Raw genomic sequence first — 12,902 nt, 5'->3', positions numbered from 1 at the left:
TGACACTGGCCGGCAGATAACTCAGGTAGATAACTCAGATAGCAGGAAGTGGCCAGATAACTCAGGTAGCAGGAAGTGGCAACCAACTACCTGGGCCTGAGACCTTGAAAACCCTGATTCTGCTCTGAGTCTTCCCCAAAGTAGCTGTGGGACTCGAGCAAGATAAGTCACTAACCTCCCTGACCTTCCCTTTTCTTATCTATACAGAGGAGATAATATGTACTTCACTGAGTTCCTATGACCCAGGCCTGTATGAGAAAATGGAAATGAAAGTGCCTTATAAACAATAAATGATTCAGCCTTCTTAAGAAACACACAAAACCCAGAAGTCAGAAACGGAAAGACCAACAGATTTGACTACATACAGAGTAAAAACTTTGTGTGAATATAGACACTAAAAGAACATTAAAAGAAAAGTGGCAGACCAGTAGAAAATATTTTCAATACGTGTGATGATGGGTTAGTAGACGTAGCACAGATTGTAGGTAGTCCCAATAAATAAATAAAAGCCAAAAAAAGACAAAGAAAGATGGGTAATTATATCTGTAGAAGAAATGCCAGACAGGAGGACCACTTGACCCCAGGAGTTTGGGAGTTTGAGGTTGCAGCAAGCTAGGATGATGCCACTGCACTGTAGCTCAAGCAGCAAACCAAGACTCTATCTCAAAAAGAAAAAAAAAATACCAATAGTCAATATATACATGGTAAAAAAATGTTCACCACTAATCCAGGAAATGTATATTATGATAAAACCTCAATGAATTAACACTTTTTCTGTCAGATTGGAAACCGTTTTTTTATTTTTTTTATTTTTAAGACAAGGTCTTGCTCTTTCATCCTGGCTAGAGTGCAGTGACATCATGATAGCTCACAGCAACCTCAAACTCCTGGGCTCAAGCCATTCTCCTGCCTCAGCCTCCCAAATAGCTGGGATCATAGGCGTCTGCCACCATGCCTGGCTAATTTTTCTATTTTTTGTAGAGACAAGGTCTTGCTTTTGCTCAGGCTGCTCTCAAACTCCTGGCCTCAAACCATCCTAGTGCCTTGGCCTCCCAAAGTGCTAGGATTTATAGGTATCAGTCACCACACCTGGCCTGCTGAGTATATTTTTACTATATAGGAAATGGTCAAACTGATTTTCAAAGGTGGCTGTACTATTTTGCATCCCCCCATAGCAACATATACATATATATATGTAGAGAGAGAGAGATCTATTATAGTTATTTATATCCTTATCTTTGTTGAACTTGAAAATACCAGTTTTTCTATTTTTTGGTTTTAGCCGTTCTAATATGTAGTAGTATTTCACTGTGGTTTTAATTTGTATTTAATTTGTACTTTTCCAAATGTTGATGTTGAGTATATTTTTATGCATTTATTCATCATCTTTGTAATCTTCCTTGTTCAAATATTTTGCTTATTTCTATTGAATTATTTCTTTTCTTACTGAGTTTTGGATGTTCTTAATGTATTCTGGTACATATTAGGACTCAGAGCACGAGAAATCTCATACACTGCCTATAAGGGTGTAAATTGACACAACTACTTGGGAAAACAGTTCAGCTTTATTTACAAAAGTTGAAAATATGCGTATTTTATTTTACTTTATTTTATTTATTTTATTTTTATTTTTTTTTTTTTGAGATGGAGTCTCACTATGTCGCCCTCAGTAGAGTGCCTTGGCGTCACAGTTCACAGCAACCTCAAACTCGTGGGCTTAAGCAATTCTCTTGCCTCAGCCTCCCAAGTAGCTGGGACTACAGGTGCCTGCCACAACACCTGGCCATTTTTTGGTTGTAGTTGTCGTTGTTGTTTGGCAGGCCCGTGCTGGATTCAAACCTGCCAGCTCTAGTATATGTGGCTGGTGCCTTAGCTGCTTGAGCTATAGGCACGGAGCCAAAAAATATGCATATTTTATAATCCAACAAATTGTGCTTCCTGGCAGGCACACATACAATAAAAATGTCCAGCGGTGCATCTTACAAGGCTATATATGAAACTTGGTAAAAGGTCTGTGAAGCTAGTGAATGATGCCCCATGATTATATCAATGTACACAGCTATGATTTAAAAAGAAAAAAAAAGGAATGTGTGCATGTGTGTACCAAGATACATTGCGACATTTGTCATTACAGCAAAACTGGAAACAACCTAAATATCCATCAGTAATACACATAGAATGAATAAAGTCCTGTAGAAGATAAGTGGTGCCAAATATTTTCTCCTGGTTTGTGGTTTGTCTTTTAATTGTCTCTTTAAAAAAGTAGAAGTTTTAAATTTTGATAAAGTCCAATTTATCAATTTGTTTTCTTTTGTGGATCATATTCACATGGATGTTTTCAGTATTGCATTTAAGAAATCATTCTCTAACCTTTGAGGTCATAAGATCGAAGATTTTCTCTATTTCTTGTAGTAGTTATATAATTTTTCATTTAGATCTTTGATTCATTTTGAGATAATTTTTGTATAGGGTTTAAGGTAAAGAGCAAGACCTTTTTGTTTGTTAGATTTTTTTTTTTTGGTTTTGCATATAGCTATCCAATTGTTCCAGCACCATTTTTTGAAAGACTATTCTTTCTTTATTGAATTACTTTTGCAACTTTGGCAAAAATCAACTGACTACATATGTCCAGGTCTATCTCTGGATTGTATTCTGTTCTATTGATTTTTATGCCTATCCTTTCTCCAGTACTATACTGTAGCTTTATAGGAGTCTGTGAACCGGATAGCATGAGTCTTCCAACTTTGTTCTCTTCTTAAAACTATTTTGATTATTTTAATTCCTTTGTGTTTCCATATAAATTTTAGAATCACCTTGTCAATTTCTACAAAAATTCCTCCAGGGATTTTGTTGAATCTGTAGATAAGGTTGGGAGAGAATTTACATGCTTAACAATATTGAGTCTTCCAACCCACAGACACAGTATATCTCATCATTTATTTAGGTCTTTTTTTCAATTTCTTTTCCACACAGTATGCTGATCATGCACATATTTAATATGATGTATACCTGAGTATTTCATGTTTTTTTCAGTGCTATTGCAAATAATAATTTTTAAAGTAAATTTCAGTTTTAATTTAATTGATTTTTGTATAATTGACCCTGTAGCCTGTGTTCTTGTCAAACTTACCCATTAGTTCTGGTAACTTCTTCATAGAGTCTTTGGCATTTCCTATAAGACAGTCATTTGGTCTTCAAATAGAGATGGTTTTATTTCTTCTTCTTAAATCTGTATGTCTTTATTTCTTTTTCTTGCTTTATTTCAGTGTCTAGGATCTCCAGCACAATGTTAAATGCAGAACAGATATACTTGCTTTGTTTTTCATCTCTGAGGGGAAGCATTTAGTCTTTCACCATTAAGCACAAAGTTAGCTGTAGGTTTTTTGCAGATGCCCTTTATCATGTCCAGGAAGTGTGCTCCAAAATAGACCTTGAATTTTGTCAAAGCATTTTTCTGCATCTATTGAGATGCTTATATGGTTTTCCTTTCATCTGTTGATGTAGTAAATACATTGCTTGAAGTTTTGAATGTTGAACCCAACTTTAATTCCTGTAACAAATACCACTTGAACTTGACATATTATTCTTTTTATATATTCTTAGATTTGATTTGCTAAAAATATTTGCATCTATGTTCATAAAGGATATTGGTTTGTATTTTATTTTCTTCTTATGTCCTCTGTGCTCACCATATTAGGATGGTGCTGCTATTATACAATGAGTTAAGAAGTAGTATCTGCTATGCTATATTTGAAAAAAATTGTGTATGATTGGCATTATTATTTTCCGATTGTTTGGTTTCACCAGTGGAACCATCTGGACTTGGAGGGTTTTTTTCTGTTAGAGTGTCTTTAATAGTTTAATTTTTTAAAATAAATACAGGATTGTTATGTTATCTATTTCTTCTTGAGTAAGATTTAAAAGTTTGTGTCTTTTAAAGAATTTATCAGTAAATTATACTGAATTTATGGATATAGAGTCATTCGCAGTATTCCCCTATTGCCCTCTTTTTTTTTTTTTTGTAGAGACAGAGTCTCCCTTTATGGCCCTCGGTAGAGTGCCGTGGCATCACACAGCTCACAGCAACCTCCAACTCCTGGGCTTAAGCGATTCTCTTGCCTCAGCCTCCCAAGTAGCTGGGACTACAGGCGCCCGCCACAACGCCCGGCTATTTTTTTTTTTGGTTGCAGTTCAGCCGGGGCCGGGTTTGAACTCGCCACCCTCGGTATATGGGGCCGGCGCCTTACCGACTGAGCCACAGGCACCGCCCCCTATTGCCCTCTTAATGTTGGTAGAGTTGGTAGATGTCTACTCTTTCATTCCTGATACTTGTAATTTATGTCTTTCTTGTTTTATTGATTTTCTCTAATTCTTCTGTTCTGGATTTTACTGATTTCTGCTTTTATCCTTATTGCCTTCTTTATGGTTGATTTGGGTTAAATATGTTTTTCTTTTTCTAGTTTCTTAAGGTGGAGGCTTGGATCATTGATTTCTTTTTTTAATTCAATTCAAAATATTTTCTAATTTCCCTTGTGATTTCCTCTTTGATTCATGGGTTGTTTATAAGTGTGTTGCTCAATTTCCAGACACCTTTCTATTAAGGACCTCAAGTTGAATCCTATTGTGGTGCAAAAAATGCTTTAATTATTAAAATATGTGATTTAATCATTTAATCTTTTTAAGACTTATTTTATGCCCCACAATATGATCTATATTGGTGAGTGTTCCATATGCCCCTAAGATAAATACATATTCTGCTATTGTTAGATGTATAAATAACAATTAGGTCAAGCTGGTTTATAGTTTTGTTCAGATTTTCTGTATCCTAGTTGATTTTCTCCCTAGTCATACTAATCTATTACTGGAGAGGAGTGTTATGAGATTTGTACATCTCTTCTTTCAGTTCTATCAGTTTGTTTCTTATAGATTGAAATATTTCTTGTTCTGAAGTCTACTGTGATAGAAATATAGGTACTCCAGCTTTCTTTCTTTCTTTTTTGAGACAGAGTCTCACTATGTCACCCTCAGTAAAGTTCTGTGGCGTCACAGCTCACAGCAACTTCAAACTCTTGGGCTTAAGCAATTCTCTTGCCTCAGCCTCCCAAGTGGCTGGGACTACAGGCACCTGCCACAATGCCCAGCTATTTTTTTGTTGCAGTTGTCATTATTGTTTGGCAGGGCTGGGTTGGATTCAAATCCGCCAGCTCCGGTGTATGTGGCTGGTGCCCTAGCTGCTGAACTACAGGTGCTGAGCCAGCTTTCTTTTTTAAAAATTTTATTTTATTTTCAATGGACATATAGCAGTTGTATTTATTTATGGAGTACAATGTGATGTTTTCATACACATATACATTGTGTTATGGTCACATCAAGGTAATTAGCATATCTATCACCGTAAACATTTACCATTCCTTTGTGATGAGAACATTTCAAATCCTCTCTTCTAGCTATTTTGAATTATATAATAAATTATTCATTATAGTCACCATACTGTGCAAGAGAACACCAGAACTTATTCCTCGTATCTAATTATACCATTGTGCCCTGTTCAGCTTTCTCTTGATTACTGTTGATATGGAATATCTTTCTCCATCATTTTACTTTTGCCCTATCTATGTCTTTATATATATTTAGAATGAGTGTCTTGTAGACAGATAACAGTTCGGTTTTGACTTTTCTTAATCCAGTTGACTAATCTTTGTTTTTTAATTGTAGAATACGGTAGAACCATCCATAGTTGACCACCCCCCTATATTAACCACCTCCTTAAGTTGACCTAATTTTCATAGAATGGACAAGCACCACACATACTCAATACAAGTTCCTTATATTGAAGACAGGCGTGCGGCCTTTAGTCATATGAAAAAATGTTCATCATCTTTAATCATCAGAGAAATGCAAATCAAAACTACTTTGAGATACCATCTAACTTCAGTAAGACTAGCCTATATCACAAAATCCCAAGACCAGAGATGTTGGCGCGGATGTGGAGAAAAGGGAACACTTTTGCACTGCTGGTGGGAATGCAAATTAATACATTCCTTTTGAAAAGAGATGGAGAATACTTAGAGATCTAAAAATAGATCTGTCATTCAATCCTGTAATCCCTCTGCTGGGCATATACCCAGAAGACCAAAAATCACATCATAACAAAGATATTTGTACCAGAATGTTTATTGCAGCCCAATTCATAATTGCTAAGTCATGGAAGAAGCCCAAGTGCCCATCGATCCACGAATGGATTAATAAATTGTGGTATATGTACACCATGGAATATTATGCAGCCTTAAAGAAAGATGGAGACTTTACCTCTTTCATGTTTACATGGATGGAGCTGGAACATCTTCTTCTTAGTAAAGTATCTCAAGAATGGAAGAAAAAGTACCCAATGTACTCAGCCCTACTATGAAACTAATTTAGGGTTTTCACATGAAAGCTATAACCCAGTTACAACCTAAGAATAGGGGGAAGGGGGAAAGGGAGGGGAGGGAGGGAGGAGGTGGGTAGAGGGAAGGGGATTGGTGGGATTACACCAGCAGTGCATCTTACAAGGGTATATGTGAAACTTAGTAAACGGTCTGTGAAGCTAGTGAATGATGCCCCATGATTATATCAATGTACACGGCTATGATTTAATAAAAAAAAAAAAGAAGTTCCTTATATTGACCACCTCCATATTTTAGCCAGTTTGTTACAGTCCCTTGGGTGGTCAACTTAGAGAGCTTCTACTGTATTTAGACTGCTTACCTTTAAGTTAATAATTGATATCATTGGATTAAAATTTACCATCTTATTACATGTTTTCTTTTTTTGCAATTTTTGACTGGGGCTGGCTTTGAGCCCTCCACCTCCAGTATATGGGGCGAGTGCCCTACTCCTTTGAGCAACAGGCATCACCCCTTATTAGATGTTTTCTATTTATTTCATCTAGTCTTCTTCTTTATTCTTTGTCTTCCTTTGGATTAATTATGTTTTATGACTCCAGTTGATTTCCACTATGGCTTATAACTTATACATTTTGCTTTTTTTTTGAGACAGAGGCTCATTATGCTGCCCTCGGTAGAGTGCCGTGGCATCACAGCTCACAGGAATCTCAAACTCTTGGGCTTAAGTGCTGCTCTTGCCTCAGCCTCCCAAGTAGTACAGGTGCCCACCACAACGCCCAGCTATTTTTTTGTTGCAGTTGTCATTGTTGATTTTAGTTGGCCTGGGCCGGGTTTGAACCCGCCAGCTTCCATGTATGTGGCCAGCGCCCTACCCACTAGCTATGGGCGCCGCCCACTTATACCTCTTTAAAAAATATTTTAGCAGTTATCCTAGTTCTTATGATATATATTTTAAATTAATCAAAGTATCTCTTAAAATGGCATAACATCGCTTTAAACACAGTAATAAGGACCTCGCAATAGCGTACTGCACACCCTTTCCTCCCTTCTATTGAAGTATAATATTCTGCCATTACCTTTTACCTGAAGAACTTCCCTGAATTTTTTTTGTAGTACTGGTCTGATGGCAATGAATTCTTTGTTTTTGTTTGCCTGAGAAAGTCATAATTTATCCCTCCTTTTTTTTTTTTGAGGTAAAATTCATATAACAAAATTAAACATTAACCATTTTAAAGGGTAGGATTCACTGGCATTTGGTATTTTTACGACATAGTACAACCATCATCTCTATCTAGTTCCAAGACTTTTTCATCATCCCCAAAGCAAACCCTTCACCCACTCAGCAGTGACTCCCCATTTCTTCTGCCCACAGTCCCTGGCAATCGCTAGTCTGCTGTCTGTCTCTATGGGACTTCCTATTCTGGATTTTTCATATAAAGGAAGTCATACAATATATGACATTTCGTGTCTGGCTTCTTTCACTTAACATAATGTTTTCAAGATTCATCCACGTAGGCCGGGTGCTATGGCTTATGCCTATAATCCTAGCACTCTGGGAGGCTGAGGTGGGTGGATTGCGTGAGCTCACAGGTTCAAGAACAGCCTGAGCAAGAGTGAGACACCATCTCTAAAAATAGCCAGACGTTGTGGCAGGCACCTGTAGTCCCAGCTGCTCGGGAAGCTGAGGCAAGAGAATTGCTTGAGCCCAAGAGTTTGAGGTTGCTGTGAGCTATAATGCCACAGCCCTCTACCAAATGCAACACAGTGAGACTATGCCTCAAAAAAAAAAAAAAAAAAAAAGATTCATCCACATTGTTGCAGGTTTCAGCAGGTACTTCCTTCCTTTTAATGGTTGAATAATATTCCATTATGTGGATATACTATATTCTGTTTATCCACTTATCAACTCTTTCCACCTTTTGGCTATTGTGAATAGTGCTGCATTGAATGTTTATGTGCAAGTATTAGAGTCTCTGTTTTCTGTTCTTTTGGTTATATCTAGAAGTGAAATTTCTGAGTCCTATGATATTCTAATGTTTAATTTTTTGAAGAACTGTGAAACTGATTATCATAGAAACTGTATCATTTTACATTTCTACTACCAATGTACATAAGTTCCAATTTTTTTACATCTCACCAACATTTGTTTAGTTGGTTTTGTGGTTTTGTTTTTGTTATAAACAGAAGGTCTTGCTCTGTTGCCCAGGCTGGAGTGTAATGGTGCACTATCATAGCTCATTGTAACCTTGAACTCCTGGGCTCAAGCAATCCTCTTGCCTCAGCCTCCCAAGTAGCTGGAACTACAGGTGTTCACCACCACACCCAGCTAATTTTTTTTTTTTTTTTTTTTTTTGTAGAGATGAGTTTCTCTATGTTGCTTAAGCTGGGCTTGAACTCCTGGACTCAAGTGATCCTCCTGCCTTGGTCTCCCAAAGTGCTAAGTGACTGTACTGGTCACCAACACTTGTTATTTTCTGATTTTTAAAATTATGGCCAACCTAGTAGATGTGAAATAGTGTCTCATTAGGGTTTCATTTTGCACTTCCTTGATGACTAATGATGCTGACTATATTTTCATGTGCTTCTTGGCCATTTGTATATCTTCTGTGGAAAAATATTTATTCAATTTTTTTTTGCTCGTTTAAAAATTAAGTTCTCTTTTGTTGTTGAGTTGTATATTGATTCTGGATAAATAGCCCTTAGCAGATACATGATTTGCAAATGTTTTCTTCCATTCTCTGTGGTGTCTTTTCATTTTGTGACAGAATCCTTTGATATACAAAAATGTTTAATTTTATGAAGTTTGATTTATCTATTTTTTTTTTTTTTTGAGACAGAGCCTCAAGCTGTCACCTTGGATAGAGTGCTGTGGTGTCACAGCTCACAGCAACCTCCAACTCCTGGGCTTAAGTGATTCTCCTGCCTCTGCCTCCCAAGTAGCTGGGATTACAGGTGCCTGCCACAACACCCGGCTATTTTTTGGTTGCAGCCATCATCATTGTTTGGTGGGCCTGGGTTGGATTTGAACCCACCAGCTCAGATGTATGTGGCTGGCACCTTAGCCGCTTGAGCCACAGGTGTGGAACCAATTTATCTATTTTTCTTTGGTTACTTATGCTTTTGGTGACATAGCCAAGAAACCATTTCTAAGTCCAAAGTCATGAATATTATTCCTATGTTTCCTTCTAAGAGTTTAATAGTTTTAACTTTTGTACTTAGCTCTTTGATTCATTTTGAGTTAATGTCTGGATATCGTGTAAAATAAGGGTTTAACTTCATTTTTTATGCATGTGGATATCCAGTTCTCTTAACATTATTTGTTGAAAAATCCAATCATTCTCCCATTAAATTGTCTTGTCATCCTAGTTGGACATCAATTGCCCAAAATTTATTTTTGTACTTTTAATTTTATTCCATTGAGCCATATATCTATCCTTATGCCAATATCACACTGCTTTGATTTCTGTAGGTTTATAGTAGGCTTTGAAACTGAGAAGCGTGACCCCTCCAACTCTGTTCTTCTTTCTCGAGATTGTTTTGAATATTCAGTGTCTCTTAAAATTCCATCTGAATTTCAAAATCAGCTTTTCCATTCCAGAAAGAAAAAAAAAAAGCTGTTGGGATTGTAATAGGAAACACATTGAATGTATAGGTTACTTTGGGGAGTATTACTATCTTAACAATACTGAATCTTCCAATCCATGAAAACAAGATGTCTTTTCACTTACTAAGGCTTTCTTAATTTCTGTTAGTGTGTTTTGTGGTTTTCAATATACACAAATGTACACACTGTCTTTTTATTTTCGGAGACAGAGTCTCCCTTTGTTGCCCTTGGTAGAGGGCTGTGGCGTCATAGCTCATAGCAACCTCAAACTCATGGGCTCAAGTGATTCTCTTAGCCTCCCAAGTAGCTGAGACTACAGGTGCCTGCCACAACCCCCACTATGTTTTTTTTTTTTTTTGGAGACAGGGGTCTCGCTCTTGCTCAGGCTCAAAAAACTTGTGAGCTCAAGCAATCCACCTGCCTCGGCCTCCCAAAGTGCTGGGATTATAGGTGTGAGCCACCACGCACAGCCACAACGTCTTGTATATTGCACACCTCCTGGGTGTGGGACACAACTGTAACAGGGACTTTACTTAACAAATGCGAACATTATAACCTAATCATTTGTACCCTCATATTAATTGCTGAAATTAAAAAAAATGTATAAGTTGTGTGCCTCCTTGGTTAAATTTATTCCCAAGTATTTTATTATTTTCTGATGCTATTCCATCAAAATAAAATTGTGTTCTTAATTTCCTTATTGGATCATCGAGTTTTGTGTATTGATCTTGAATGCTGCAGGTTTACTAAATTCATTTATCAGCTGTAAAAGTTCTTTTTTGTGGCTCTGTTAGGAATTTTCTTTATAGGATCATGTCTTTTGTACATAGAGGTAGTTCTAATTCTTCCTTCCTTTGATTTCTTTTTCTTGCTGATTTCTCTGACTAGGACTTTCAGTACTGCATTGAAAAGAAATGATAAGAGCAAGCATCATTGTCTTATTCCTGATCTAATGGGGGAAGATTTCAGTCTTTTACCATTAAGCTAGTTGTGTTTTTTCATACGTGCCCTTAATCAAGTTAAGGGTGTTCCCCTTTGTTCTTAATTTGTTAGGTGATTTTTTTTTTAATCATGAAAACATGCTGGATTTTGTCAAAGGCTTTTTCTTCCTTGATTGAGATGATCATATGAGATATTTTTCACTTTATTAATATGATGTATTATATTGATTTTCATGTGTTGAGCCACCTTCACATTTTTGAGATAAATCCTACTTGGTCATCATGTATAATCCTTTAATATTCTGTTGGATTTTGGTTTTGCATCTATATACATGCATCTATACTGGTCCTTAGTTTTCCTTTCTTGCAATGTCTTTGTCTAGCTTTGGCATCAGGAAAATGCCGGTCTCATAGAATGAGTTGGGAAATGTTACCTCATCTTCTATTTTTCAGAAGAGTTTTAGACAGATTAGTGTTAATTCTTCTTTAAATGTTTAGTAGAATTCACCAGTGAAGCCATCTGGTCTTCGGCCTTTTCTTTCTTGGGAAATTTTTGATTACTGATTAAATCTCTTTACGTGTTGTGCATCTATTTGGAGTTTCTATTTCTTCTTGAGTCTGTTTTGGTTAGTATTTGTAAATATTAAAGGCTCAAAACACTTTCCTGAAAAAGAAAGTATACACCCACATGCATCCGCACCCACACATCCATGAGTACATGGGAAGAATGATTGTTTTCCTGGATCAATGTTATACTGGGATTTTTCAGTTTCAAGAAGTCACTTTGCCACCAGGTTATTTAGAGATAAGAAAGAAAATACTAAGACAATCAGCTAAAAGAAGTAAAAGCAATTGTATCCAGGAAAGCAGAAAAAAAGAACACTATTTCTTTTTTAAGAATTATAGCAGAACAGTTAGGCTCTTTGTAAAAATGAATAACTAAGTAACTAATCCATCAAAGACAGGTCTGTAACCAGACTGCCTGGATCCAAATCCCGCCTCCACCATTTGGTAGCTGTGTGACCAAGGGCAAGTTCAAGGTATTTGATTTCACTAAGCTTCAGTTTTCTCATCTGTCTGCAAAATGAGAATGATGACAGTATCTACCACATAAAGCTTTGCAGGAGACAGTGAACGTAAAGGGCTTGGCTAGTGTGTGTCCTATAAACGAAAGCTTCTTGCCATTATTTTCAGGCTCTCCCAGACTAGCCTGTATGTAGGAAAAAACAAAACTCAGTTTCTTCTATCCTATTACAACATAAAATACTCCTGACACTGGACGTGTGAGGGTTTTCCCCGCACACCAAGCAAACAAGCAATTCTCCAGATTCTGAAGTGGACACCGGCTACAGAATTGGGTATCCTCTGATTCAATTTTAACACTATCTACCTGGAGACGGCATCAGATCCCATGGGTTGAGAGCTCAGTACTGTCTCAACCTCCTGAGCTCACTCCTGATGCCAATCTCAAGCTCCAGGTTATTTTACCTGTGCTTCTGATGGACCAGGTAGAAATCAGGGTTCCCACTGCCCCCTTCCTTGGTTTCCATTAAGTTACTAGACCACCTTACAGAACTCAGGGAAACACTTCACTTACTTTTACCAGTTTATTATAAAGGATTTTACAAAAAGATGCAGATGAAGAGATGAATAGGGCAAGGCCTGTGGGAAGGGGCTCAGAGCTTCCATGCCCTCCCTGGGTGTACCACCCTCTAGGAAGCACCACATGTTCAGCTATCCAGAAGCTCTCTCAGTCTTGTCTTTCTGGGGTTTTTATGGAGGCTTTGTTACACAACCATGATTGATTAAATCATTGGCCATTGGTGATGAGCTTAATCTTCAGACTTCTCCCCCTTCTCGGAGTTTAGGTGGATAGAGCTAGAAGCCCCAACTCTCTACCCTTGCCCTCTGGTGACCAACTCCCATTCTCAAGCTACCTAGGGGATGCCAGCCTATTAGCATAGAAAAAGA

The sequence above is a fragment of the Nycticebus coucang genome, chromosome 17, assembly GCF_027406575.1.
Source record: "Nycticebus coucang isolate mNycCou1 chromosome 17, mNycCou1.pri, whole genome shotgun sequence".
In the NCBI taxonomy this organism is placed as follows: domain Eukaryota; kingdom Metazoa; phylum Chordata; class Mammalia; order Primates; family Lorisidae; genus Nycticebus; species Nycticebus coucang.
This window is presented reverse-complemented; position numbering follows the sequence as displayed.